Source organism: Lucilia sericata, unplaced genomic scaffold (genome assembly GCF_015586225.1).
Source record: "Lucilia sericata isolate MDLA Ls3-8-SP2 unplaced genomic scaffold, ASM1558622v1 Contig002067F_arrow, whole genome shotgun sequence".
In the NCBI taxonomy this organism is placed as follows: Eukaryota; Metazoa; Arthropoda; class Insecta; order Diptera; family Calliphoridae; genus Lucilia; species Lucilia sericata.
In genome coordinates, this window is record NW_023995920.1 from 45,001 (window position 1) to 55,000 (window position 10,000).

At 30.6% G+C, this 10,000-nt stretch overlaps 1 pseudogene; it reads left to right on the forward strand.

Moving 5' to 3' along the window:
• LOC119613332 overlaps positions 1-10,000 on the forward strand; it is a 45,791-nt pseudogene that overhangs the window by 19,369 nt on the left and 16,422 nt on the right.

Here is a 10,000-nt window from a genome sequence, read left to right on the forward strand (position 1 = left end):
CTCAAATCTTCAAAAACCTTTTTTGCAAAAGTGTTGAATGTTAAGTTTTCAAAGTGATTCTTAAGAATATTACGAACCTAAACTCGAATAATTAAAATCTTCAAAAAGCCAGTAGCGGGCGCAGAGAATGCATTACAATTTGCTCAGTGTTGAATATAAATTAAAATCTTAAAACGAAGATATTTTTATATATAATTACTACTCTAATCTTCAAAAAACGCCTGTAGCGGGGGCAGAAAATGTATTACAAATTTGCTAAGTGTTAAATGTGTTTCTTGAGATCATAACTTAACGAACTTAAACCCAAATAATTAAAAAATCGTATAATTTATAAAATATAATTTATAAAATATGTCATCTTCAGATATAATTGTTAAACAAATCGCCCAGAAACCTATTTCGGGGGCAAATTTCCAAGTGTTGTGAATGCGATTATGTCTTGAATGTGATTCTTTCTCAAAACGGAATAATTAAAATCATTTAATAATTAAAATATAAGATCTATTTCATGTATAATTGTTACCAAAATCTTCAAAAACTCTCTGCGGGGATAGAAAATGCATTTGCTAATTAAAATCATTTAATAATTAAAATATAAGATCTATTTCATATATAATTGTTAGTTAAATCTTCAAAAATTCTGTAGCGGGGGCAGAAAATCCATTACAATTTGCAAAGTGTTCAATGTTAAGAATATTATTGTGATTCTTAAGAGTATTTTTAATTACGAACTCAAACTCGAATAATTAAAATGATTTTTTTTTTTATAAAATAATTAGCGACATACTTGTTTAAAGTACATTAACCCTTATTCTGTATACAAGGTTCAAAATTACCCCAACTAATTTTAATGCTTAAAAAGATGACGGTTCCAATTTTCCAAATAACTTGCAAATGATAAGAAAATGTTCAAATTGTAATAAATTTATTTGTACGAATCATTTCGAAAAGTCTCTTATACGTCATAAAGATGCAACACATAATACTATAATCCCACGAAACAATTATTCGATTATTTTTCATATAAAATCGTTACTCAAATCAAAAATGATTTTACATTTAACATCATACTAGTTTCAAGTATATTAACCCTGTACTAATTACACGGGTCAAAATTGCACAAACTTTAATGTTTCAAAAAAGGACGTTTTTTTTTTTGGTTGGTTCCAATTGTCCAAATAATCTCAAAATTTTCAAATTGTAATAAATTTAGTAATAAGAATAATTCTGAAACGTTTTTTTACTCGTCATAATGATGAAACAGATAATGATATTTTCTTACGGAACAATTATTCGTTTCTTTCAACTATATTAAATCTTATCCTATATATATATGGGTCGAAATTGCCCAAACTAATGTTAATGCTTTAAAAAATGGTATTTTGTCTTTTGTCTCAATTATCTAAATAACTTGCAAAATATAAGAAAATTTTAAAATTGGAATAAATTTATTTTTACGAATCATTTAGAAAAGCCTAAGCTAATGTTAATGCTTTAAAAAAGGGCGTTTTATATTTTGTCCTAATTGTGCAAATAACTTGAAAAATGTTCAAATTCAAATCATTTCGAAAAGTCTCTTACGCGTCTTCGTAATTTTCGTTTAATTTTCCTATAAAAACGTTACTCAAATCTTGAAAAATGGTTTGACATTTAACGTCCTAATGGTTTTAAATATATTTAACCCTATCCTATATATATATATGGGTCAAAACTGCGCAAACTAATTTTAATGCTTCAAAAGAAAATGTATATTTGGTTCCATGTTCTTACGAAATAATTTTCGTTTCTTTTTCATATAAAATCGTTACTTAAATTTTGAAAATTTGTTGATATTTAACGTCGTACTAGTTTCAAGTATATTAACCCTTATCCTGTACACATGGGTTAAAATTGAACAAACGGGGAGAATCCTAACCACGATAAACGATTGACGTATTATAAAATTATTCAATTCGAACAAAATTCTTCGGAATGTCTGAACTTCAAGGGCTATAATATATAACATATTGATATATTTCATACGTCATATAATACGTTGTCATATTTTAAATATATTTGAAAAAAAAAATGCATATTATTTATTGAAAATCAATTGTTATTGCAAACTTTGGGGTTTTTACGTAAATTTTTATATTACGTCCAGACATATGAATATAATTAAAAAAAAAATATTTGTTATATAAATAGCAATATATACAAAAGAAATCAAAACAAATTAAATTAAGTTATTAAATTTATATATTAATTATGATGTAATCTACGAATGTGTCTTTATATATTTATGTGCAAATTAAAGAAATTATTACGCAATCAAATATAAATTATTAAAGTACTTGTTCTGATATTAAAACAACAAGTATATTTTCTTTCTTATGCTTTTTATATATTTATTGTTAAACAATAGACATCAAATTAAATTCATTCATATTCTATCGCAAGAAATTGAATTTCAAAAAATGTATATGAAAATTATTTTTATAAATCGTTGATAAAATAAGTATTAAATTATTGGATTTTTAGTCAAAAATTTGAGAAAACTAAAATCTTATGCCGCCCCGTTAAAACACTTTTAAATTTAAAAAGTTTTTTTATTTTATTTGGTCGAAAACCTTAAAAAACTAAATTCGGTTGAAAATTGAAAAATACTTTTATTTTGAAAATACCCATATTTTCCCTCCAAAATGGGTTATTAGATTAATCGGTTTATTTGAAATTGAATTGTTCAATTATTTGAACAATAATTCGACTAAGAGTAATTGAACCACGCTTAATCGATTAAATATACTAATATATACCAAACAAGTTAATGTATTTTTATTCTTTATTTTTATAATTTCTTATGAACTTTAATTTATAGTTTTCTTGTCTCTATTTGCGCACATTTATTAATGAATAATTACGTATGCATGTTTTAAATATGGAACAGTATTTATTTATGTATGCTTTTACCTGGAATATATATAGGAATTTAAATTAACTAAATAGGTTAATTATGTATTAGAAAAATAGATTAGATATTCACTTTTAATTGTTATGGATTTATATATGAATTTTTCGTATTTACTGTCTGACGAATGAAGCCCACGTTTGAAAATAATTAAGATAATTCAAATACCAGTGTTCGGAAATAGTTCGTTGCTATTAATTAACAAATTAAAGACTTATTATTTCCTTTGGAAAAAATTTACTAGTCTGAATATAAACCAGGATATAGACTAGAACATATAATAGACTATAGATGAGGCTAGATTAAACCCGGACAGTGGACTAGACTAGCGATAGGTTGGTCTATAATCTAGGTTTAATATATTCTATGAACTAGAACTGAACTAGAACTGAACTAGAACTGAACTAGAACTGAACTAGAACTGAACTAGAACTGAACTAGAACTGAACTAGAACTGAACTAGAACTGAACTAGACTGAACTAGAACTGAACTAGAACTGAACTAGAACTGAACTAGAACTGAACTAGAACTGAACTAGAACTGAACTAGAACTGAACTAGAACTGAACTAGAACTGAACTAGAACTGAACTAGAACTGAACTAGAACTGAACTAGAACTGAACTAGAACTGAACTAGAACTGAACTAGAACTGAACTAGAACTGAACTAGAACTGAACTAGAACTGAACTAGAACTGAACTAGAACTGAACTAGAACTGAACTAGAACTGAACTAGAACTGAACTAGAACTGAACTAGAACTGAACTAGAACTGAACTAGAACTGAACTAGAACTGAACTAGAACTGAACTAGAACTGAACTAGAACTGAACTAGAACTGAACTAGAACTGAACTAGAACTGAACTAGAACTGAACTAGAACTGAACTAGAACTGAACTAGAACTGAACTAACTGAACTAGAACTGAACTAGAACTGAACTAGAACTGAACTAGAACTGAACTAGAACTGAACTAGAACTGAACTAGAACTGAACTAGAACTGAACTAGAACTGAACTAGAACTGAACTAGAACTGAACTAGAACTGAACTAGAACTTGAACTAGAAACTGAACTAGAAACTAGAACTGAACTAGAACTGAACTAGAAACTGAACTAGAACTGAACTAGAACTGAACTAGAACTGAACTAGAACTGAACTAGAACTGAACTAGAACTGAACTAGAACTGAACTAGAACTGAACTAGAACTGAACTAGAACTGAACTAGAACTGAACTAGAACTGAACTAGAACTGAACTAGAACTGAACTAGAAACTGAACTAGAACTGAACTAGAACTGAACTAGAACTGAACTAGAACTGAACTAGAACTGAACTAGAACTGAACTAGAACTGAACTAGAAACTGAACTAGAACTGAACTAGAACTGAACTAGAACTGAACTGGAACTGAACTAGAACTGAACTAGAACTGAACTTGAACTGAACTTGAACTGAACTTGAACTGAACTTGAACTGAACTTGAACTGAACTTGAACTGAACTGAACTAGAACTGAACTAGAACTGAACTAGAACTGAACTAGAACTGAACTAGAACTGAACTAGAACTGAACTAGAACTGAACTAGAACTGAACTAGATCTGAACTAGAACTGAACTAGAACTGAACTAGAACTGAACTTGAACTGAACTAGAACTGAACTAGAACTGAACTAGAACTGAACTAGAACTGAATTAGAACTGAACTAGAACTGAACTAGAACTGAGCTAGAACTGAGCTAGAACTGAACTAGAATTGAACTAGAACTGAACTAGAACTGAACTAGAACTGAACTAGAACTGAACTGGAATTGAACTATAACTGAACTAAAACTAAACTAGAACTGAACTAAAACTAAACTAGAACTGAACTAGAGCTGAACATGAACTGAACTAGATCTGAACTAGAACTGAACTAGAACTGAACTAGAACTGAACTAGAACTGAACTAGAACTGAACTGGAACTGAACTAGAACTGAACTAGAACTGAACTAGAACTGAACTAGAACTGAACTAGAACTGAACTAGAACTGAACTAGAACTAGAATTGAACTAGAACTGAACTAGAACTAGAATTGAACTAGAACTGAACTGAACTAGAATTGAACTAGAACTGAACCAGAACTAAACTAGAACTGAACTAGAACTGAACTAGAACTGAACTAGAACTGAACTAGAACTGAACTAGAACTGAACTAGAACTGAACTAGAATTGAACTAGAACTGAACTAGAACTGAACTAGAACTGAACTAGAACTGAACTAGAACTGAACTGGAATTGAACTAGAACTGAACTAAAACTAAACTACAACTGAACTAAAACTAAACTAGAACTGAACTAAAACTAAACTAGAACTGAACTAGAACTGAACTAGAGCTGAACATGAACTTAAATAGAAATGAAGTAGAACTGAATTAACACTGATTTTTTTTTTTTACAAAATTTTTTAATTTATAAAAATGTTAAAAAAGAAAAAAATTATATTCCTAGCTTCCTACAAACTTTAAGCTCATAAAATTTATATCTTGAACCTATACGAACACAAATGGCTATTTGATTCTCTATTGCTGTCAAAAGAAAATCATTTATTTTTCTATATTTAAACTTTTTGCACATGAAAATGAAATGTCTCAATTGCAAAATAATCGAAAGTATTGGACGACGCATTCACATACAAACATTCTATATAAAAAAACGTGCCAGCATAATAAATTTAATGTCGTCTTTAATATCGTAACAACGCTTTATCGAGTCGTGTGAAACCATTGACAAATACACATTCAGACTTGTTCACATATTGTGTGACAGAAATACTTCATACAGATTTTATTTAATTCAAATCAAGTCAAATTGTTTATGTTTTACTTACAGTATCAAAAATATTAATTAAATCTGTTTGTAAAGTATTTTTAAATTAAATTTTAAAAAACTGTCTGCAATATTATTCATCACACTATATTTGCTATAAACACGTCCTTTCCTACGAATGAGTTGTTTCCTTTAGAAAAAAATGCATTATTAAGCTTTTTTCCTCCTTTTGCCACTGTTTCTGAGATTAAATACACCTACAAACAGCTGACACCTGTTAATTGACCGTATATTGTATATTTATGTCTACATTTTATCCATTTCACATTAAAAACAGGAAAAATGGAAAAAAATATATAACAACCACCTCTAGAAAACTATTGAAAAAGAAAGTAAATGAAAAATCTAAAGAAAGATAGTGGAAAAAAACGATAAAATTAACCATGAACAATGAATATGGCCTTGTCGAGGGTCATGAGAATTAATGAGGCCTCATACACATGGGATTAATTAGCTTTATTATTATGCACACGATTTTTAAATTTATTTAACGTATATTATTTTAAAAAATTTATTTTGTCTCGTTTTTTGTTTCCTTTTACAGGCGATGTTGGATCATATAAAACACTCAATTGTTAGTTTACAATTGCTAAAAATATGGCTCATCCTATTAATGGCATTTACAATGGCCCCACCAATAGTTCTTTGGATAAAACTAATATTGATACACCAGCTACCGCTTTCACCCACTTCGATTATGTTACCAAATATTTATTAAAAACAGAAATTTCAGGAGATGATGAGGATTCAACAACAGATAATGGTAAGTGTTTGTTTATGAATCTCTTATTATTGTGTGTTTCAATAAGACACATTTTTATATAGAGTGGGACCGCCATTCTGATATCATTTCCTAATTGCCGAAATTTTTCATTGTTTGTTATTCTGTTCTAATTCAGTTCTATTTCAGTTCTATTTCAGTTCTAGTTCAGTTCTAGTTCAGTTCTAGTTCAGTTATAGTTCAGTTCTAGTTCAGTTCTAGTTCAGTTCTAGTTCAGTTCTAGTTCAGTTCTAGTTCAGTACTAGTTTAGTTCTAGTTCAGTTCTAGTTCAGTTCTAGTTCAGTTCTAGTTCAGTTCTAGTTCAGTTCTAGTTCAGTTCTAGTTCAGTTCTAGTTCAGTTCTAGTTCAGTTCTAGTTCAGTTCTAGTTCAGTCTAGTTCAGTTCTAGTTTAGTTCTAGTTCAGTTCTAGTTCAGTTCAGTTAGTTCAGTTCTAGTTCAGTTCTAGTTCAGTTCTAGTTCAGTTCTAGTTCAGTTCTAGTTCAGTTCTAGTTCAGTTCTAGTTCAGTTCTAGTCAGTTCTAGTTCAGATTAGTTCAGTTCTAGTTCAGTTCTAGTTCAGTTCTAGTTCAGTTCTAGTTCAGTTCTAGTTCAGTTCTAGTTCAGTTCTAGTTCAGTTCTAGTTCAGTTCTAGTTCAGTTTAGTTCAGTTCTAGTTCAGTTCTAGTTCAGTTCTAGTTCAGTTCTAGTTCAGTTCTAGTTCAGTTCTAGTTCAGTTCTAGTTCAGTTCTAGTTCAGTTCTAGTTCAGTTCTAGTTCAGTTCTAGTTCAGTCTAGTTCAGTTCTAGTTCAGTTCTAGTTCAGTTCTAGTTCAGTTCTAGTTCAGTTCTAGTTCAGTTCTAGTTCAGTTTAGTTCAGTTCTAATTCAGTTTAGTTCTAGTTCAGTTCTAGATTCAGTTCTAGTTCAGTCTAGTTCAGTTCTAGTTCAGTTCTAGTTCAGTTCTAGTTCAGTTCTAGTTCAGTTCTAGTTCAGTTCTAGTTCAGTTCTAGTTCAGTTCTAGTTCAGTTCTAGTTCAGTTCTAGTTCAGTTCTAGTTCAGTTCTAGTTCAGTTCTAGTTCAGTTCTAGTTCAGTTCTAGTCAGTTCTAGTTCAGTTCTAGTTCAGTTCTAGTCAGTTCTAGTTCAGTTCTAGTTCAGTTTCTAGTTCAGTTCTAGTTCAGTTCTAGTTCAGTTCTAGTTCAGTTCTAGTTCAGTTCTAGTTCAGTTCTAGTTCAGTTCTAGTTCAGTTCTAGTTCAGTTCTAGTTCAGTTCTAGTTCAGTTCTAGTTCAGTTCTAGTTCAGTTCTAGTCAGTTCTAGTTCAGTTCTAGTTCAGTTCTAGTTCAGTTCTATTCAGTTCTAGTTCAGTTCTAGTTCAGTTCTAGTTCAGTTCTAGTTCAGTTCTAGTTCAGTTCTAGTTCAGTTCTAGTTCAGTTCTAGTTCAGTTCTAGTTCAGTTCTAGTTCAGTTCTAGTTCAGTTCTAGTTCAGTTCTAGTTCAGTTAGTCTAGTTCAGTTTAGTTCAGTTCTAGTTCAGTTCTAGTTCAGTTCTAGTTCAGTTCTAGTTCAGTTCTAGTTCAGTTCTAGTTCAGTTCTAGTTCAGTTCTAGTTCAGTTCTAGTTCAGTTCTAGTTCAGTTCTGGTCAGTTCTAGTTCAGTTCTAGTTCAGTTCTAGTTCAGTTCTAGTTCAGTTCTAGTTCAGTTCTAGTTCAGTTCTAGTTCAGTTCTAGTTCAGTTCTAGTTCAGTTCTAGTTCAGTTCTAGTTCAGTTCTAGTTCAGTTCTAGTTCAGTTCTAGTTCAGTTCTAGTTCTAGTTCAGTTCTAGTTCAGTTCTAGTTCAGTTCTAGTTCAGTTCTAGTTCTAGTTCTAGTTCAGTTCTAGTTCAGTTCTAGTTCAGTTCTTTTGGAATCCATAATCCATATGGATTCATTTGGATGAATCCTAAGATTGTTGATGTCCTGTTTAATTTCCTTGTCGTCGAAACTTATTTCATGCAGTTCAGTTCTAGTTCAGTTCTAGTTCAGTTATAGTTCAGTTCTAGTTCAGTTCTAGTTCAGTTCTAGTTCAGTTCTAGTTCAGTTCTAGTTCAGTTCTAGTTCAGTTCTAGTTCAGTTCTAGTTCAGTTCTAGTTCAGTTCTAGTTCAGTTCTAGTTCAGTTCTAGTTCAGTTCTAGTTCAGTTCTAGTTCTAGTTCAGTTCTAGTTCAGTTCTAGATCAGTTCTAGTTAGTTCTAGTTCAGTTCTAGTTCAGTTCTAGTTCAGTTTTAGTTCAGTTCTAGTTCAGTTAGTTCAGTTCTAGTTCAGTTCTAGTTCAGTTCTAGTTCAGTTCTAGTTCAGTTCTAGTTCAGTTCTAGTTCAGTTCTAGTTCAGTTCTAGTTCAGTTCTAGTTCAGTTCTAGTTCAGTTCTAGTTCAGTTCTAGTTCGAGTCTAGTTCAGTTCTAGTTCAGTTCTAGTTTCTGTTCTAGTTCAGTCTAGTTCAGTTTTGTTCAGTCTAGTTCAGTTCTACTTCATGTCCAGTTTAGTTTCCTAGTTCAGTTCTGTTCAGTTCAGCTCTGATTCTGTTCTAGTCCTTTCATTTGGATGAATCCATAAGATTGTTGATGTCCTGTTTAATTTTTCCTTGTCGGCGAAACTTATTTTCATGCAACGCACTTCTGCAAGTTTCTACCCGAATATTAAGTGTACAAGCTCTTTCGTTTCTGACTTTGTCCGAGTGGTATGATACAGTATCGTTCCTTTGATTTCTTGCATACATTACTTTTCGGTTCACACTTGCACAAACCCTATTTTATGACTTTACCATGAATTTAGAGGTCGATTGATTTAAGATTATTATTATTTAATGTGGTAGCATTATTTTTTGGCAAATATTTAATTTTACTACAACATACTATTGAACTTCTTCTGTCTATATTTCATCTATATCCGCTTCCTGTTTAGTATGACCCAAACAATACTAAACAATATCACATAAATTATGTCACATGTGTGAATGTGTGAGTGTCTTAATAATATTGCACTCTTTGGCAGAAAACATGCGCTTGGCCGGCATATTTTTCGTCCTTTTTTCCAACGTATGTGTCGATGCACCACTTCAAACAACACATATATTCTCTCACACGTGCACACATACAGAGAAACAAAGGAAATATTGTTTTTTTTTTTTTGTGCAAATATTTTGTTTTTACAGACATACGCTAGTTAGTATTATTAAGTTGGTGGTATTGTTAAGTGGTTGGTTTATATTTGTCAATTATCATAAAAGAATTTCTTTTTAACTTTTTGTTACTGAAGTGAAAAATTCACACTTTTTCTTTTTAAAGTTTTAAATAAATTTTGTTAAATAGTAAGTTAATTGTAAGAGAAGTTGTGATAAAAATATCAACTGAATATGCCAAGATTTTCATAATTAGAATACATGCTGCCTACAACCGCAGGA